At 58.2% G+C, this 16,732-nt stretch overlaps 1 long non-coding RNA gene and 1 other non-coding gene across 2 annotated transcripts; one reads left to right on the top strand and one right to left on the bottom strand.

The window, feature by feature from the left end:
• The first annotated feature begins 2,505 nt into the window (after nt 1-2,505).
• TRNAT-CGU (transfer RNA threonine (anticodon CGU)) lies at nt 2,506-2,578 on the top strand. The gene has a single exon. It is a non-coding gene; the product is annotated as a tRNA-Thr (tRNA).
• A 4,397-nt stretch (nt 2,579-6,975) lies between these two features.
• On the bottom strand, nt 6,976-10,036 carry LOC135323133 (uncharacterized). The gene is made up of 3 exons (XR_010384379.1): nt 9,947-10,036; nt 8,382-8,689; nt 6,976-7,726 (listed from the first exon to the last, which is right to left on the bottom strand). It is a non-coding gene; the product is annotated as an uncharacterized LOC135323133 (long non-coding RNA).
• Nucleotides 10,037-16,732: the final 6,696 nt, after the last annotated feature.

The raw sequence follows: 16,732 nt of genomic DNA, 5'->3' as shown, positions 1-16,732 counted from the left end.
CTGGCCCAGTGCTCCAGGAGTCCCGCCGGGCACTGTCTGCGGAGCCCCCAGGGCACGCTGCCCACGGGCGCACACCCCCAGGCCGCAGCCAGGGTGGACCAGCTCTCCAGGCTCCAAGCATTGCTCAGGGCCGTTCCCTCTCCCTAAACATTTCCCCTTTAATTGCCAAGTCATCTCCTCTTGCTCCTTCTCCAGGCTCAGCTCAGGTGTCACCTCCTCCAGGGAGCCGTCCATGACTGCCCCAGGCCAGGTTAGCTGTTCTCTGTGCTCCCTGAGCCCTATCAAAGCCCTTGAGAGGCTGACCCCAGAGCCAGGCCGACTGGGTTTGAAGCTGAAGCCTTGGTGGAGATTTACTTAACTTCTTTGTGCCTCTGTTTTCTCTTTTGTAAAGTCTCCCAGGGTTGTTATGAGAATGGAAGGGGTGCACAGTGAAAGCCTTCGAGCAGGTTCTGGGCACATAGTCTCAGTAGATGGTCACCTTGTGATACATCGAAACTTCACTGATGTCTTTCCAGCCTCTGCGGGGATGGGGCTGGAGTGAGCCAGGGTCAGAAGTCACAGGAAGTCCGAGGTGTTTGGGAAGGAAGCTCTGAGAGATGGGGAGGAATCTGGTGGGTGGAGGGAAAGAAGAAGGCCTTCCGGGGAGAGCTGGGGCCGAGTGAGGGCGGGAGCGGGGTTGGGGGGAGCACCACAGGAGAGGAGATACCAAAACGCCCAATTGCATCAATAACCAGAGAAACGCAACTTTAGCAAAATGAAAAACTGACTTTTGTCCACCAGGTTGGCGAGTCTCAACGTTTGGTAACATTGAGGGAGACGTGAACTGGTCCTGCGGGAGGGAGCGTGTCGGTACCACTGTTTGGAGGGCAGCCTGCCAGGGTCAGGTCACACGCAGATCCCACCCCGACCCTCGGCTGGAAACGTCACCGGGAGCACAGGCGCACGAGGGTCCCCCAAAGCCGGGGGAATGTCAAGTCAGGGGGCCCCAGCCCTATTGTGACGTTTGAATTCTTACATGGAGGAGACGCATGTCACTTGTGTCAGTGAAGAGGAACCAGCCCACAGCTGGGCTGCTGGGGGATGTGTGAGCCGGGCTGTCACAGGTGCTGGTGCCAGCAGCCTTCTGCCTGTTGAAAGGGGGCCACCCCGCGTCACTGTTGGCCACCCTCTCTGCGCCCTCCTTGCCTGTGTTTGCACACCCCCAGGCCCGGGGGGCTCCCCACCTCGCAAAGCAGCGGGCTCCCAGGGGTGTGCTCCAACCGAAAGCCTGTCTCTGTCAAGCAGATGGTGCCTTCCAGAAACAGACCCACTGGACTGACTACTGTCTGCGAAGCCACACGCACGGTCCCACTCAAGGAGGCAACGCTTTGAAGTTTTAATGCCAGCAGAGGCTAGGCACGAAATGAGAGCAAACCCAACCTGACTTCTGGGCCACCAAGACTTGAGGGGTCGGGTTCCCGGCGTCGCCGTGCTAATCACGGCTTGGTCGTGCTGTTGTTCAAGCGCTGCTTACGAACGACGGGTTTATTTGCTTTCTGTTTTCTTTGATTAGAAGTGAACTGACGTGCTGTGAAAGGCACGCGTGCTCGGTGGGCAGGCTGTTTACTGTGTGCACGCCCAGGCAGGACTCCCTAGGCCGAGACCTAGGACACTTGTGGCCCTGGGAGGCCCCGCAGGCCCCCTCCGGGGCAGCACGCCCGACCACCCCGCCCAGAGTAGCCCCCGTTGTGACTTCTGTCACCACGGATTCATTTGGCCTGTTCCTGAGCTCCGTACAAAAGGGCCGCGCAGGTGGGACCTGCACGCTTCTCTTCCGCCTCTTCTGCTGGACGTTAGGTTGTTACCTGAGACAGAGCAAGCCAGGGGTCTCTGGAGTGAAGTTCAATCTCTGTGGGTCTCACTTTCCCCTGAACACCAGATGGACTTGAAGCTCAAACAGGACGGCAGCATTGGGACCCCTCCCACCCTGTGTGCCCCCAACAAGCAAGAATTGTCACCCTCGTGTGACGGGGCCCTGAAAACGGCTCCCCTGTGAGCGGGGCCCCCTCCGAGCAGGTGTCGAGGTTTCTGAACCTCATTCTGAAACCAGCCCTTTCTGAGCCGTGTCCCGCGGGGGCAGAGGGGGCTTCTAATTTTAAGCTCCACGGTCAAGGTGACTGAGGAGGTTTCAACTGGCGTGAAGACACCGTGTTACCTCCAGGTTTGGGAGCTGGGTCAGTTATACGTGCACTTGAACAGTTTAAATGGAGGAATTACGAGGGGTGGAAGGAAACCCGGCATGAAGGACGTCTCTCCCCTCGGAGGCAGGAGCCAGCCGCAAGGCCCGCTGACACCAGGTGGCAGACTTGCCCTCGCCCCACCCCCGTATTTTTTCTTTCAAAATTACGTCTTATGCAGATTAAACACCCTGGTTACGTGCTCCTTTTTTCACTCGATACATCCTGTCAGTCGAGTTCTTGTCTTTTTCAAATGTTCAACAGGAAAAAAAAAAAACCCAGCTCGGGGGGAGGGTGTAGCTCAGGGGCAGAGCACGTGCTTCGTGTACACGAGGTCCTGGGTTCAACCCCCAGCACCTCCGTTAAAAATAAATACATGAATAAAAAACAAATTACCTTCTCCCAAAAAAATTATTTTAAAAAAATCGCTTCGCACGGCCCTCACCGCGTTCTGGGCACTCTTCGGAACACACTACCCGTGTTCATTTAGCACATGTTTCACCTTTTCCACATCCCGTGGAATGGCTTGAGTTCCTCAAGCGGAATTCCTCAGCCAGACGGAACGTTCCAACCACTCTGTTCCGAGGTTCCGGCGCTGAGGACCCTGCGCCCTCCTCGCCGGGCCCTTGTGTGTCTCCCCGCACCGCCCCCCAGGCCAAGCAGCTGAGCCTTCTCTGGGAGAGTCCCAGAGGCAAGACGAAAGCAAGAGTCTCCAAGGAAGGACACTTAGTAGCAATGCGGCGAAGGCCTCGCTTCTCATGAGTGCGGTTTACGCACACGCCTCAGAGGTGCTGAATTTCCTGCGTGGCTCCGGTTTGTGCTGATTTCTCAGAAATGCTCGATACCCAGGGCTTCAACGAAACCCGTTTTGTAGAAGAGAACAGTGGTTTTTTCACAGTAAGAGTCCCCAACCCTTTGTGGGGAGACCTGTTTTCCATGAAAAAATTTTCCTCCTCAAAACTTTTTATTGTGAAAAATTCAAAACTCAGAGAAAGGTTAAAAGTAGAGTGAAGTGGGGACCCCTGGGACGTCCAGCGAGGCAGCCCATTCACACTGCTGCCTGCTCCCTGCACCCTCTCTCCCCGAACCTCCTGCGGGCGACAGGCCCCCTTCGAGACGCCGGCAGAGAAGATGGGCCTCCTCTCACAGACTGTCCTTCATTCCTCGGAGACCCAGCGGTAATCCCGCGGCATCGTCTACCATCTCGTCCGTGGTCGGGTTTCCCTTTGTCCTGAGAGGTTTTCACAGCTGCCTCCCCTGATCGGAATCCAGCAAGGGCCACACGGCGCTGCTTTGTCTCCTCAGTCATTTTTCTTCCAGAGCCGCCCCCTCCCTTTTCCTCCATTTCCTCTTCTTTTCCATCATCTGTTTGGTGTGGACCCAGCCTGTCTTGTACGGCGTCCATGGCTTCTCTGATGCCTCCTCCCCGTGTGGTGTAACACATTGCTCCGTGCTCTGTGAGCTCCAGGAAGCTGAGCGTTGGCTGACCTGGTTCGGGCACACATTTCGGGGAGCAGAACCCCAGGTGACGGGGTGTCCATTGCATCTCGCCAAGTGGTGGCCGGGTGTCAGCCTGTCTCCCGCCTGCAGAGATGCTGGCGGGCCACCTGTCCAGGGGGTGACACCAGGTGCCCCCAGCTAGTCACCTGCAGTTGACGCTCTGCACCTTGTGGGTCCTGGTCCCCAACCAGCTTGGCCAGTGGCCCAGCTCTCCCCGGCGGTTCTCGGCTGAGCTCGGGGCTTGTGACCTGCGTGGCTCCCAAACCTGCCTCGCCTCCCCCATTCCTGGCCGGTGCTTCTGTGCAGAAGAGCTTTCTTTTTATTTCCCTTTTCGAAAAAATAACCAGAAAATAGCCATGAATAATATGACAAAACCTGTATTTTCACCACCCAGAATCATGTTTTAAGAGGCTGGCATATTCACTTTCAAGTTTTTCTTTTAAAAAAGAAAGCACTACGGTGAAATCTTCCCTCCCCAGAGGGAACCACGCTGGAGACGCGGCTCCGTCTTACAGGGTCTTGTTTATACCTTTGAAAGAACGTGCTTCTCTAGGAAATACAGTAAATAGCACTATTTTGCATGTTATTTTTACATTTTTGGTGTAAACCGTGTTCTGTGTGTATCACCGTCGTCTTCCTGTTTCCACCCAGTGCTGTCGCGGTCAGCCCGCTGGCGCGGTCCGGGGTCCCCACACCCTCCCGTCCGGTAACCAGCAGCACCTGCGTCTGACCCCCTGGCGTTTTGAGCAACGCGGCCCCAGGCTTTCCTGTGCAGCCCTTTGTGCAAACGTCTGGGAGTCTCTCAGGTGAAACTTGTCAAGCAGCATCTCTGAACTCGGGGTCCCCTCCCCCTGATTTCAGGGACTGTGGCTGAACTATTCACTCCCCCAGCACGGGGAGCTGTCCTCATCTTTATCTGCGCAGGACGGCGTCAGTGCCTGTTGCGCTGGGCACCCGAGGTTTTGGCCATCTGACAGGTGGGAAGTGGAGCCTCGACCGCTGGGGAGGCTGTGCGCACGTGCTTTTGGGAGAAGGCTGGCAGCCCCTCCCCGGGAAGGTGGAGGCCTGGAGAGGGCACTGGTGCCCCTGCGGCCGGCAGGCCTGAGCAGCAGCCAGGAGGGTGACATGCAGGAAGTGTGCTTGCTGTCAATTCAAAACGTCCCACGTTCCTGTTTATTACACTTGGCACCTGCTGCTGGCTCGCCATGTGCCAGGCCCTGTATTCAACCCTCTCAAGACTTCGTCTGTTGTTATTCCTGTCTTGCCGAAGGTGGCACGGAGGGTCAGGGAGCTGCTCTGACTTGCTTGAGGTTGCAGAGCCGGTCAGCGCACTCTAGGCCCCGCCCACTCGCCCCCCAGCTCCCCGAAGGGATAAAAGACAGCTTCTCACTGAAAGAAGAAGTCGGTTCTGGTTTTGCTGCCCCCCCCCCCCCCCCGGCTACAAGCAGAGAAATTGTTAACCAAAAAGTGCAGTCTTGCAAATAGTTCCCAGACCTCTGGCCTGGATTTCTGGATCAGAAGACAGAGGAGGCCTCTGAAGAGCTCCCGTCTCGGTGCAGCTCAGGAGGGAGGGGTGGGTCCGTGAGCTTTTAATTCATTTAGTTTGGGGATTGGTTGCACCCAGGGTGGTGGGGCCTGGAGCCACGGAGATGGGGCCGCTGGTTGTATCTTCAGTCTGGGAGCAGGAGGAACCCCCTCGCCCCCAGTGACTTCCCCCAGCCAAGCCCTCTGTCCTGCACGTGATGCTGTGCAGAGACATTTGCGGCAGGACCTGGGAGAGAAGCGCCCCTCTGGCTCCAGGTCCAGCCCGGTTACAGGTGGGGAGTCGAGGCCCTGGGCATCGGAGCCTTCGGCTCGTCCTTGGAGCCCAGCAGAGAAGTCAGCACTCAGCAAACAGTCGACGGATACCTGCTGAGTGAATGAACGAATGTGCGAGAAGGCTGGAAATTAAAAACAAAACCCTCGAGCTGTGGCTTCCTCTGGGTTCTGCTGGTGGAGGAGCCCAGTGGAGGAGGGAGAATCAACGAAGCGGGTCCTTTGTGAGAAGACAGGGCCGGGCCCCAGGCAGCGCTCGGTGACTCAGCGAGGACACCCGCCCACCCTCCACCGACTCGCGGACTCCTGTGTTGGCGGAGCTTGAAGCTGGGAACAGAGTCTGGACCAGCCGCGCCCCGCCCCACCCCCCACCCAGCCGGCCCCCCCCCCCCCCCCCCCGCCTCCCTGCTCTCCCTCCCACCCCTCCCCTGCCGACTCCTGACTGGGGCCTTGCCCTGGGCCCCGCTGTCCTCGCCGGGGATGGTCCCTGCTGGGGACACTCAGCCCTGCTCCAGCAGCCCCTCCCAGAGGCCTTCCCGCACCCACTCCCCGCCCTGGCCTCCACTGTCACTTTGCTCTGGTTTGCGTCCCCCGGAGCACGTGCTCTGCTCTGAGTGAGCGAATCAGTGCACGTGCTTCCCCACAGAAGGTGCTTCCGCAGGCCGGGCTTCATCTTGACCTTGGGACTTAAAAGAAGTTCACTCTGTACGGAACGTCGGAAAGTTGGGGAGGCCTCCTTCCTGCCTGGCTCAGGTCAGGTCAGCCAGCCCCTCACCCTGCCTGCAGCCAGTGGGTGGCGACGGGCTGTTCTCGCCAGTGTTGAAGAAACGGCCTCACACGGACCTGCGGTCGGCCAGGCTGGACGGCAGGTCCCCTGGAGAGGCCTCGGTCCCGCCGGGGTCCCAAGAGCTGGGTGAGCATGCTCGAGGGCGGGCGGCCCAAGTGGAACGCGGGACCCTTGGCAGAGAGCCTGGGGGCGCGGGTCCTCCCTCCACCTCTGCCCCCACCACTCAGGGACTCCCCATTTCGGAGCCTCGGTTTTCTACTCCGTAAAGTGGAACCACGGAAGGCACCTGCTTCCCGGCACAGCCCCCACCCTGTTGCAGCCCCAGCGTTCGCCCCTCCCTGCACCCCGGCACAGTGCGGGGGAGGGCTGGGGGGGGCAGAGGGATGGGGACCCTGGCTTCTCCCCAGGGGCTGGGGGTTTTCCTGCAGAAAGAGGCTGAGATGGGAGAAGGGAGCCTGGAGCCCTGAGCTGAGACCCCCAGTTGGTCGATTGCCCAGTTGAGGTTTGTTCTTGGCTAAAGTATCCAGAGGACTTTTCATGGCCAGAAAGTGACCCGAAAAGCCAAAGGCGGCCCAAGTCTTCCTCCGGGGCGGGATGGGGGTGGGGAGGATGAAGTTGTGTCGGGTTTTCCAGAAACTTAGGACACCGTCGTCAGTTCGCACCCCTTGCCTGAGCGCCCCTCCTCTCCTGCAGCTGCGTGCCAGCCCCCAAGTCCCCCCGGCCCCTGCACTGGAGGCGCCAGGAGGCACTGGGAGCCGTCAGAGGGCAGGACATTGAGGTGTGGAGGGGCGAGCTCTCCTCCTTGGAGGGTGACGCACGGGGCGCAGGTCCTCACAGTCCAGCTCTGCCAGCTTCTGCCCGTGTCGCACCAGCACCCAGGTTACCGCGCTTCCCTCCCTGCCCCACTGCGCCTTGCCTGACCTTGAACTTGGCGCGGGTGTCATCACCATGTCTGTGCCTCTGGCCGCTCTCACTGGACCCTGTGTCGCTCTGTGTCACCCACTGCGCTGCTGAGTGGGCGCCTGAAGTCCCTTTACCTGCCGGTGGGGTCTGTGTGGGGCGTTTTCCCGGGAGTGAACTGTGAGCTCGTGGTGTTTCCCAGAACAAGCTCTGTCCTGCTCCTTGGACGACAGGCCAACGAATCGGGAGCCGAGGTGTTGGGGAAGGAGTAGCGACTTGATTCGGAAAACCAGCCGACGGGGACGATGGGGGACCGATGTCCTGGGGAGCCATCTCCCCCGAGTCAGAGTCCAGGCTCCTTTTATGCTAAGGAGCGGGTGGGGAAGGTGGTTGTGCCAGCATCCTGGTGCCGGAATCCTTGGTTCTTGCGGCTGTCCGTGCGGGTCAGGTCAGGTTGCGGCAGACCTCCTGCAGGACAGGTGATAGTCCCTGTTCTGCCTCTTTCTCTCTGTGAAAGAAAAGAGTTCTATCTGAGCACAGGCCCTGACCCCAGGCCCCACCGCCCCCACCGCCCCCACCAGGGCACCTTCCTGGCTCGGGGGGCCGACGCCCACGTGCAGGCAGGGCCTACAGCCAGTCCTCGGCCCCAACATCGGCCTTGTTAGTCAGAGCAGGGGACACCCTGATGTGAACCATCTCTGTGTCACAGCCACCGCCACCCCTGTGTCATAGCTGCTGCCACACCTGTGTCACAGCCGCTGCCACACCTGTGTCACAGCACCACACCTGTGTCACAGCCACCACACCTGTGTCACAGCCACCACCCCTGTGTCACAGCCACCACCCACACCTGTGTCACAGCTGCCACACCTGTGTCACAGCCGCCACCACAGCTGTGTCACAGCCGCCACCCACCCCTGTGTCACAGCCGCCACCCACCCCTGTGTCACAGCCACCACCCACACCTGTGTCACAGCCGCCACACCTGTGTCACAGCCGCCACCACAGCTGTCACAGCCGCCACCCACAGCTGTGTCACAGCCGCCACCCACCCCTATGTCACAGCCGCCACCCACACCTGTGTCACAGCCACCACCACATCTGTCACCAGTGAGCACTCCTCTACCTGCAAACCCTTTGCAGTGCCTGCACCCAACACTCACCTGCCCATCTCTCAGTTCCTCACAGGACACGCCCTGTGCCGGCTCAGAGCCCTCACACATGCTGTTCCTTCCACTGGAGACACTCTTCCCTCCTGTCCTCCACTGCCGGGTGCTTCCTCTTCCTGTACGCCTGGGGTCCCGCTCAGTGCACCAGCCGCTCCCGGCCACCGTCACTCTGTGCACCCCGCTCAGCCACCCCGCCCCCAGCACCGCTGGTCTGAGCCGCAGGTTTCAGCCGCTGACCGGTCGCCCCCTGTGTCCCTGATGCAGCCCAATGGTGGGGACCTGGTCTAGTCCTCGGACGTACCCTGGGGGAGGAAGGGGAGTGTGCATAACCGCTCGGCCCAACTGCGTGCGACTCACGAGGAAGACTGATGTGGAGGTGGAGACACGTGTCCCAGGTCCCGGTGGGTGGCGCCTGCTGGTGTGGTCACCCAGGATCTGGCGCTGCCCGAGAACTTGCAGGGCAGGGCTGGGCACAGGGTGCCCGCTCGGCGGGACCTGTGCTGCCCTCATCCACTTGCAGGTGGGGCGGGAGCCTGGGAGGCCGGCCCGGGCAGGGTGGCCCAGCCAGTGGCCAGCAGACCCCACACTGGAGCCCGCACTGTGCAGGGGCCATGGGCGCAGACTCCCTCTTCCCTCCGCCCCCCCCCCCAGCTGCCCACCAGCAGTTCTGCAGTGTCCCTACCCTGCGCCCTGAGCCCTGCCCCGACTCTGAGCTCTCTCCTGCCTGTGCGCCTCCTCCGTGCAGCCCCACCCAGGGCCAGTGTGGCCCCTTGGCCCGAGTCTCAGCTTCACCGTCTTCCCAGAGCCCTCTCCCAGCTCCCAGCTTTCTCTGAGGGGCAGCCTGAGGCCAGGGCCCTGCACCTGGGCCGTCTGTGCCTGAGCCATCTGCTGCGCTCCCCCAGCCACACCTCCTAGACACGGGGCTCCCCTCTGGGCCTCAGTCTAGCACGTCGGTCACCCCCGTCTCCGGGTCTTGGCACATGCTGGTCCCCTTGGCCTGAAATGCTCTTAGGCCAGATGCCTGCTTGGGTGACCGCTCAGCTCTGCTAATCTTTGTTCACTCTCACCTCAGCAGTGAGGGCAGCCCTGGCATGTCTGGCTGGTGGCACCCGCTCAGCACGCGTGGGGAGGGCGGGGGGACACCGCTCAGCCACTCTCATTCCAGTGAAATGAGGTTACAGTGAACACCAAAGAGCAACCCAGATGGACTGAAAGATGACAGAAGGTGCCGTGGATGCAGGGGAGAGGGGCAGGAGGGCAGCTCCCCTCACTGTCCAGACGCAGACTTTCAGACCCCAGCTTGTCTCCTGTCTCTGCCCCTCCCAACTGCACCTGCCTTCCCCCACCCCTCAGCCTCACCCTCCACCCGGAGCCCCAGGTCCTCAGAAATCATCCCGTTCCTGCTCCGAACACGCCCCCTGCCATCCCCCGGAGAGGGTCCGGACCCGGGGCTCCAGCCCCACAGATGTCCCCAGCCCAGTGGTGACCTCAGACCAGCAGTGACCTGGGCCTCGGTTTCCCCTGTGGACACGCCCTCCCACAGGCAGCCCCCGGCCCACCTGCCGGGAGACCTGCCAGCCAGCACAGCCTGACCGTCAGCGCGGGTTTCACTCTGCGGCCGTAACCACTGCACCTGGGCCGGCTGCACCCCTGACCCAGGGTAAGGTCATCTGGCTCCCCTCTTCCTCTCTGGAGGGACTGGGGTTTCACACAGAGCATACGTGGCCCAGAAATAGCAGCTGGCCACTCACAGGCCCACCCTCCCCGGCCCCAGAAAGGAAGTGAGAGAAAGGCGGGCACTTTTGTTCTTTCTGCAGAAACAGAGAAGTGCCGGGTGCTCCCCAGGGCCCGGCGCAGACCTGCCCCCACCCCAGGTTCTCCCCGCGGACAGGGGAGGACAGAGGACAAAGTCACCCCTCACGAGGGCCGGGCCGAGGCTGGGCCCGGGACTCTGCTCTGTTGTTCCTGAACTGCAGTGGCTCAGTGGGGTTGTGCTGACAAGGCTGCACGTCGGGGGCCTCCCATTGACCCTCCAGGAGGAGGTGACTGCGGGCAAGTACCTCGGTGAGCTGCCTTACTCACGGATCAGAATAGCCACCCTGCCTTCCTCGGTAGGAGGAAGAGTCACCCGGCCCAGCTGGACCCCGCAGGGGGCCTTGGAGGAGCTTCTGTGAGGACAGGGCCAGCCCTGCGGGGCACTGAAGCCTGGACAGCAGAGGTGGCAGGTGCGGCTTGCCCGGCCCTGCCTGAGGGCCCTTTGCTCAGCTCCGTGCTGCTCGGGGGGCTGGTCTGTTTCCTGCCCAGACCCTGCCTGGAGCATCTGCGGGGAGGCGGGGAAGCAGACCGCGATGCGTTCTGACAGAATGCTGCCCAGCAGGCAGACTCACACGCGTGTTCCACCACGGGCCTCCCCAAGACACAGCACGTTGAAGAAAAGGGCTCCATTTGTGTGGGTTTTATTTTTGTTTGTTTGTTTGTTTATTTTGCTTTGTGGGCGAGATAATCAGGTGCATGTATTTACTTACTTGCTTTAATGGCGGTACCGAGGATTGAACCCAGGACCTTGTACAAGCTAAGCATGCAGTCCACCCTGAGCTCTACCCTCCACCCTCATGTGAATTTTAAACGTGGACCCCAAAGGGCTCCAGGTGTAACCGACACACACTCACGTACGGATGTCACGTGTGAGGCGCAGACTGGAAACTCACAAAGCAAATGACAAGAGCGGTCACCGCCAGGGAGGGCACTCAGGCAGAGGCGCCTCGGCTCTATGTGCTGGGCTTTGTGTCTTAAAGAAAAACACGGAGCGGAGCCGGCCAGTTGCAAACGAGGCCCATTTGGGGGTTTGGTGAACTATTTCTTGCACTATTGTGATCATTCATCTTCTGTGCACTTTTCAACTGTTGGATTCCAGCTCAGAGTCTGCAGGTGCGGGGCACTTGGTGTGGATGAAACAGACCGAGTACCCTGCCCTCTCGGAGCTACGTTCCCCTGGAGAGATGAGCGATAATCAAGATACACGAGGAACCATGCGGCATGCTGAATGCTGATAAGGGCCGTGAGGAGACAGGCCGGGCAGGGATCGGGGTCCGCGGCGTGAATCGGGGGGCATCTTCTCCAGTGGCTGCTGGCTGAAGTCCACTAGCCTGGTGACTTAACACAGCACACAGCACAGAGTCCCCAGGCCTGCATCCCCAGGCAGGGCTGTCTCCTCCTGGGGCACCGGGAGCACCCCTCCAGCCTTGTCAGCCTCCAGAGCTGCGTTCCCTCCAGCCCTGGGCTCCCGGCCCTTCCTCCCCATCCGAGCCGACAGCCTGACGTCACCTGCTGCTTCTGAGTCACGTCTCCGTCTGCCTCCCTCACAGGACACATCGAGGGCCACCTGGATAACCCAGGACCATCTTCCCGTCTCAGGAGCCTCCACATAATCACGTCTGCCAAGCCCCTTCATCACCTACGTAAGGCTCACAGGTCCAGGGGTCAGGACCCGGTGTCTCTGGCGTCAGCGTTTAGTGCAGGAGACTCGTGACGTGACGTCTGAGTGAAGGCCTGAAGGGGCAGGAAGGGGGCCCGGGACTCTCTGTGGAGGAGGGAAGGGGCCTGGCTCGTCTGAGCCATTCCAGTTATCTCCAGTTTGGGGAGGTCACCAGTACGGCTGCTGAAAACGTTGGTGGACGTGTTTGCACAGCCTTATTCTGTCATTTCCGCAGGGTAAACGTGTAGGCGTGGAATTACTGGATCACAAAAGGTGTGTGTTGCAGGGGAGGGCGTAGCTCAGGGGTAGAGCATGTGCTTGGCATGCAGGAGGTCCTGGGTTCAAATCCCAGTACCTCCATTAAAATAAATAAAATACATAAATCTAATTACCTGCACCCCAAAACAAACAAACAAAAACTTAAAAGAAGAAAAACCAAAAGGTGTATGTTTAAAATTTCAAGAATCTACCGCATTGTTTTCCAGAATGGTCACAGTCTGCGCTCTGAGCAGGAGGCGGTGACGGCTCCGGCTGCCCCACGCCCTCGCTGGCACTTGGTGCGCTGGCCCTCCGGGTGGGTGTGCGGCGGGGCTCCGGGTGGTCCTAGTTCGCGTTTCCCTAACGACTAAGTGTTAATCACTTCTCTTCTGCTTATTGGCCATCAAATCTCTTCTTTGATGAAGTGTGTGTTCTAATCTTTTTCCGGTTTAAAAAAATTGGGTTGTTTGTTTCCTTATTGCTGGAGCTGAGAGTTCTTCGCGTGTTTTGAATACAAGTCCTTTGTCGGATGTCTGATCTGCAGGATTCTCTCCCAGTCTGCGGCTTGTCTTTTCATTCCGCTAACAGCATCTGTTGAAGAGCACAAGTGTTTAATTTGAATGAAGTCAATGTATCTTTTTTTTTTTTTTTTTTTTTTACGGTTTGTGCTTTTGGTGTCATAGCTAAGAAATCTTTGCCTAACCAAGGGTTTCCCATCTATTTTTTTCTATATGTTTTATTCTTTTAGGTTTTATTTATTTTTTAAATTTATTTTTAATTAAAAAAATTTTAATTGTACTTATTTACTTGTTAGTCAGTCTTTTTTGGGGGTGGAGGAGGTAATTAGGTTTTTGTTCATTTATTTTGATGGCGGTGCTGGGGATTGAACCCCGGACCTTGTGCGTGCTAAGCATGCGTTCTACCCCTGAGCTCTGCCCTCTGCCTGCCCTGTTCTTTTAGGTTTTGCATTGATGTCCGTGATGCCTGTTGTGTTGATTTTTGTGTAGGGTGTATTAACCATATTTTGTATTAATTTTTATGTATGGATCCAAGCTCATTTTTTTTGCATATGGACTTCAAAATGTCCCAGTATCATTTGTTGAAAGGCTGGCCTTTCTTCACTGAATCTCCTTTGCGCCTTCGTTGAAATTCACTTGTCCAGATAGGAGGGTCTCTTTCTAGAGTCTCTCTTCTGCTCCATCGGCCTATTGGTCTGTTCTACACACCGGATTACTGTAGCTTTCTGTTTTAGTTGAAGTCTAGTTGATTTACAGTGTCGTGTTAGTTTCCGGTGCGCAGCATGGTGACTCAGGTACACAGGCATACACATAATCCTTTTCACATTGTTTTCATTATCAGCTGTGACAAGGCATGGAATGTAGTTCCCTGTGCTGTACAGCAGGACCTTGCTGCTCATCTATTTGATTTTACTTGCATTCTTTTTTATTGGAGTGTAGTCAGTTCCCAGTGTGTCCATTTCTGGTGCACAGCATCACGTTTCAGTCATGCATATACATGCATGTATTCGTTTTCATATTCTTTTTCATTACGGCTCATTACAGGATATTGAGTACAGCAGGACCTTGGCTGTGTATCTCTTTTATGCACAGCAGTCAGCGTCTGCAGACCTCGAGCTCCCAGTTCACCGCCCCCGCCTGACGACCCGAGTCGGCGCTCTGTGATTGGTGTGGCCTTAAACCAGCTAGTGTTAGTTTCCCTACTTTTTTTTTCCCCCCGAAGTTGTTTTCATATTCCAGGTTCTTTGTATTTTCCCATGAACAGGATAGACAGACAGATAGATAGACAGACAGACAAATTCTCTCAGTTCTCTTTCTCTGGAGAGCTTTGACTGATACGTCCAGTGCCAGCTGCACAGCAGACGACAGATGTTTGTTGAGTGAATGAAGGAGCGTGTCTGCTGACTCGCCCCCACGCCCCAGGACCCGACTCACAGGGCAGCAGATGGGCAAGAGCCAGTGAAGAGCGATGATGCGCGTCCCTCCCGGACAGACGCGTCCTGTCTCAGGCCTAGAAACTCAGGGGCAGCGCTGTGTGGTGAAGTGCTGCTCCCTGCATCCAGAGTCGTGCCCGCCCCCTGCTCTTCCCCGGGCTTTGTCCACACTGGCAGTTCCCCACCCAGGCAGTGCTGTCCCCTGGGGACCTTGTGGCGACGTCTGGAGACACTTTCGCTTGTCTCAGTGACGGGGGGGTTGTGGAGGCTTACTGGCATCTCGTGGGTGGAGCCAGGGACGCTGCCAAACACCCGACAACCACAGGCCGGCCCCACAGCAAAGAGTGACCCGGCACCGATGTGAGCGGTGCGCACGCTGAGCAGCCCTGGTCCACACCGGCCGCTGGTCTAAACGCCCCACATTTGTGTCCTCCGCCGGCGGCTTCCTGCCAGCTTCCTTCCAAATGGCATGGCTCCCACGTGGGATGGTAAGAACCCGTGTAAAACCAGAAGCAAGGTGCATTTGTTTTACAAGGAGTGTCCTGGAGACCACAGCCGTTCTCAGAACTTTGCGTACCAAAGGGTTTTGTTTTTGAAAACTGAAATTACAGAATATGAACCAAAGAGGAGAGAGAGAGAGAGAACTTCACTGTTAGGGTTCAAATTAGCAATTTGAGTATTCTTGGCTCCCAATAGGAATGAGCACGTATGCTGTGGCTGCGGGTTTCGTCCTGGCAGCTCCCCACCCCCGCCACGGTCCTGTCCCAGGAGGAGCAGGTGTCTGGGGGACCAGATGGCTAACTGGGCTGGCCAAGAACAGGACCTGGTGCAAATAGAAATGATAATTCTAGTGGAACAGAAACATCCAGTGACTGCTGACCTGCGGTGAGGGGCCGACCTCCAGGGTCTCAGACCTCCCGGCTGGGCAGCCCGTCCATTTCCACTTGGTGAGGCTGTGGAAGGGGACCCACTGGGCAGAGCAGCATGGAAGCAAGTGGCGTCCAGACTGGCCCTCTGCAACACGCGGCTTGTGGCGATTTAAATTCAAATTCAAATTAAGTAAAGTTAAACGTCCGGTTTCTCAGTCCCGAGAGGTGCCTGACACCACGTGGCTGTGGCTGCAACGGGCCCGCATGGACACAGACCACCTCCAGTCATCACACGCTCGTCTGTGGCTCTGGTCCGCACGGATGCTGGTCTCCAGGCACCCTCAGAGCCCGAGGCCTGAGCTCCAGCTGCTCCTTGCTCCACACCCCACCGTCCGGAGGCTGCCTCCACTCCCCCCGAACTCCCAGGATCTCTCACACAGACCTTGACTTTGTTCATCTGAAATGTGTGTGTGTCACTCAGAATGCAAGCTGAGGCTGTATACCGACCTCGAGGTGCTTCCTGTGCCCCACAGCCTCTCCGAGCACACCCCCCCAGCTGGCCGTTCATCCTGGCATCAGCACTGGGCAGTCCGGCCGCGGGGCCTTTGCCAGAAGGCCCTTCATGCTAAGACCTCCATGGTCACTTCCAGGTCTCTGCTCAGACGTCACCATGTCAGGAAGGTCCTGCCTGACCACCCTCTCAGTGTAGCTCATGTACACATGCACACATGCACATACGTGCACCCTCACACATGTGCACACGTGCACACACACGCCAGAGCGTGGATTTCCAGGGAGCGCCGCGGGCATCCTGCATCAGTGACTCCCTGCTGCCCACTGTCTGCCCCCCCTTGGGGTCCGGTCGCAGCCTTGGCTCCAGACGGGTGGGGGGCTCTCCCCGGGCAGCTCCTCCCCAGCCCCAGGTGGAGGGCTGCCCCTGGATCTGCGGTTCCTTGAGAATCATCTTCCCTTTTCTTCGGTGAAGCTTTGTCACACTAACCCTTCTTTGACAGTTCTCTGTATCAAACACCCTCTTTTCCGGGAACGCGGTGCTGTGGTTTCTGTCTCCTCTTGGCCCTGATGGATGGCAGATGGACGGCAGAGGGACGCTGTTCCACCCCGCGCCCGCCCGCGGAGCCCTGTGGGTCCTGCGTGTTTGGGAAGGCTGGGTGAGGGAGTTACTGAAGGCAGGTCTCTCTGCTCACCTCCAGTACTGGGTACAGGATTCCACCCATGCGGGGACAGAGCAACGAGATCTAAATACTGGGCAAATACTTCAAATATCTAAGTTTATGCAAACCTACATTAGGCACCCGTGGTGTGAGGCATTTTCTAGGTGTTCAGAGGACAGAGGTTTATTTGAAAGAGAATAAATAGGCTGCCTGCCCTTGGGTGTGTTTGTGGCAAAACCCGCTGTGAGTGTTTTTGTTGTTGGTGGTGGGAGATAATTACTTTTTTTTTTTTAATGGAGGTGCTGGGGATTGAACCCAGGACCCTGTGCATGCTAAGCACGTGCTCTACCCCTGAGCTCTACCCTCCCCTACTGCTGTGGTTTTTCCAAGCAAGAGCCCCAGGGAGGTCCTACACCAAAGGGTGTTGGAGGAAGAGGGCCCCACGCCCAGGTGGCAGACGCCAGCTCACAGTCTCGGAGGCCTGAGCAGGCCTTGTCCTCGCCTGGCTGGGGAACAGGTCCGCCGAGGGCCTCAGAGGGCTGTGGCGAGTTCTGAGAGTTGATGAGCCCTCGGATGGCTCTGCAGCCCTCAGCTTTGGCTCCCCAGGCTGTGGGAGAGCG

This window comes from Camelus dromedarius, chromosome 16, assembly GCF_036321535.1.
Source record: "Camelus dromedarius isolate mCamDro1 chromosome 16, mCamDro1.pat, whole genome shotgun sequence".
NCBI classification, from domain to species: domain Eukaryota; kingdom Metazoa; phylum Chordata; class Mammalia; order Artiodactyla; family Camelidae; genus Camelus; species Camelus dromedarius.
The sequence above is the reverse complement of the archived record's forward strand: the minus strand, read 5'-3'. Positions and strand labels throughout refer to the sequence as shown.